This window comes from Pinus tabuliformis, chromosome 8 (genome assembly GCF_031772625.1).
Source record: "Pinus tabuliformis cultivar Carrire ecotype Pingquan chromosome 8, CPIR1, whole genome shotgun sequence".
In the NCBI taxonomy this organism is placed as follows: Eukaryota; Viridiplantae; Streptophyta; class Pinopsida; order Pinales; family Pinaceae; genus Pinus; species Pinus tabuliformis.
In genome coordinates, this window is record NC_142294.1 from 1,998,508,473 (window position 1) to 1,998,511,536 (window position 3,064).

Here is a 3,064-nt window from a genome sequence, read left to right on the forward strand (position 1 = left end):
CAAGGAGGATAGTATGACAGTTGATGGAGCCATACTAACTGCAAATAGTCATGGTGACAAATTTTAGTGTAACAATTGTGTAGTGGAGGCAGGCAAAGCAGTGGAGAAGATTTGAACCTGTGACTTGTTTGGATCTGAGCTAGTTTTGTGTGTAACAAGTGGAGACAGTATTGAGTACTTGTGAGGAGTATTGTACTATGTATTGTTACATGTTCTCAATCATTAATATATAGATAGTGTGGGGTTTTCAGCTGTAAGCTTTCCCCGGGTTACATACTGTGTTAATGTGTGCATGTGATTGATGTTTCATTGTTTTTGATGCTGCTAAATTGATGATCAACGTAGAGGAGATTATGTATTGTGCATGTATTCTGCAATAGTGTATAATAGGGATAATATATGTGAATAAGTACTTAATTATTCAAAATTTCTACATAGATCCTCCTGCATGCTCGTTAGGACCTCGAACTACTGTTCAAAAAGTCGTGTGCAGTCTACTACTACACTTTCTACCACCGTTATCGCCTCTGTGACACGGTTGCACGTTGCTTCTTTACTTTCGACAGAGTTGAAGGCCGGGCCTTAAATTGTAAATCTGCAATCTGTAGGTTCATCTCCATCTGAACCTTAGCCAACTCTGTGCGAGCATTGTGCACCCCTGTAGCAAGCTTGTAGACCTATTCATCTGCCTCCGCATCCTCAGGAATGGCCAATTCGGGGACCATTCAATAGGCTTCCCTCACAGCCTTAATCATGCGCATATTTGTGTTAGTAAGTTTCACCATGGAAGTGAGGGTGGTGTCTCACTACAGGGCCATTTGTTCATTATTAATCTTCTGCTCACTGATCACCTGCACAGCGCATTATTCGCGGGCCCTCAATTCCATGATCACTCCATCCTTTAATAGGTGGAGCACCTCACCAGGGGGTGGTGCCAAGTTCAACCCCACGCCCTTGAGGGCACTAACAGTGGGCCTGTCAGCTTCATTTTTAGTGGTTAGTGCTCCATCTGGTAGCACTATCGCTCGGGTTCCTTTGCACGCAGCATCTCGGCAACTTCTAAAGTACCGATAGCAAGGCTGGTGGACACCGTGCCATCCTACAATGCACGGATATGCACCTCATGCAAACCCATCTGGATGGACCCTAATAGTTGTTGTTGTTGCTGCTTGAACTACTACAATACCTCTGCGGTAACATCCGGCACTGTGTCTCCAATGTCATTCAAATCTCCCTTTGTGAGGGTGATTGGGTCCAACGACGCCTTATTGGCCTTGAATTTCTTCCACGGCCCCACTTTTTCTTATTCTCTTGGATGTTTGATGTGGTACGATGCCATCTATGGGTCCGCTCCATGCTAATCTGTTTGCTCATCCATCTCTTCCTCTGTTTCTGGCGAAGGTGACCTCGCACCTTTGTTAGAGCCACACTCTATTTTGCTTGTCTACTTTTTATCTTGTTGGGCGGCATCGCGCTCTGCTTGGGCCTTGTCAGCAGCCTCCTTCCTTTTCTCAGCTAGCTGCGCTATCTTGAGCTTAGCCTCCTCCTTTTTGCGCTGCGCGGCAGACTTGCTCGACCCCATCGCCAATTCTGAGGCATTGCGCCACTCTGCCGGAAAGCTATCAAAAATTGCACCAATCGCATTGCCCATTGACAAGTAAAGCAGGTTATGCCATGTTTGCTCAGGGTCCTTCTGTGCCCTGATCGATATGCATTAGAAGTCTGCCTTGAGCTCCGCGTACTCCTGCATTTTGGAAAACATGGTAGGCAACAATCACGGTTTGTGATTGACAGCCATGTGTATGTACATTTCCATCAAGATCCAGAAGATATTGCTATCCTTGATGCGCTGAGCATCCTTGGTTGCCCACAGCAAAGCGTACTTCGCTGCTTCTGACAGGTCCGGCACGACCGAGGGGAATTGACTATCTTCTGGTAGCTCCCAGGCTACCAATGTAATGGACAGCAAGAGCCACACATAGTGGAAGGTCTTTCTGATGTCCTGTGCCTCGTGGCAATTTGCAAGGAACTCACCATAGAGATAGCACACCCAATTAAACTAGATTCCTTCGGTGCATTAGGGCGCTAGAGCGACCACTGGTGCTAGCACTTCATCTACACGACACTTCCTCATAACTTTCCCTGCCAAAATCTGCATGGCCACCTTGACTGCAGGATCACAGATACTCGAGATGGCATAGCCTCGCGGCTTCTTCACGAGCTTGAATTTCTCCTTCATCACTCTGCAAGGGCCTGCTTGCCACCTTTTTTGCAAAACATCATGGTTTGATTCTCCCCTGTATAAGGCAGCTACATGATCCTATGGATCAACCTGTCAGTGATGGGTATCGGCTCCTCCAGCCACAAACACCCATCGTGCACCAAGCATAGCAACTACTTGATGACCAATACTGTAATGGGTGTGCGGTTATAGTGCGGCACCCATAGCAGGTTGAGCAAACCTGCCTTGTCTACTCCCCTGAGCCACTTCCCCAGTTCCAATGCAGTCATCTCAGTGGTTGTGTGAACAACGCGGCGCATTAGCTGTTCTGTCACCAATTGCGGGAAATTCTCATGATCAGCTAAGTCCAAATCTTCTAGTTTCAACAAAGGAACCCACCCCAAGCGTGGTCCTTCAAAGAAAATCCCGTCCGGAAATAGAGGTGTGTGCAAGGTGACCTTTCTTTCAGTCAATTTCCTTTTGCACCTTGGTCTTGCCCTTGTGTGGAGGGACGTACTCATGCAACATTGTTATAGACATTTTTGTGCCTCACAGCATGGAGCGTGAAATGTCAATAATCTGAGGGATCCAAAGTCCCCAAACATGTTGTTCTTACCCTTAGAGGAACAAGGTCAGCAAACCACAGTTCTGCAAATCAGTCTTCCACTGAAAAAACACTCAAAACAGGTCAATTTTGGATCAAAGCAGCTGCTCCAAAGGGTACCTGCGTTGCATAGCAGGTGCAACAAAGGCTACCTGTGTTGCAAAGCAGGTAGGACAAAGGCTACCTGCGTTGGGCGTAACTGGACATGTGGAGGAATCTTTTTCTCAAAGTGCCAGTGC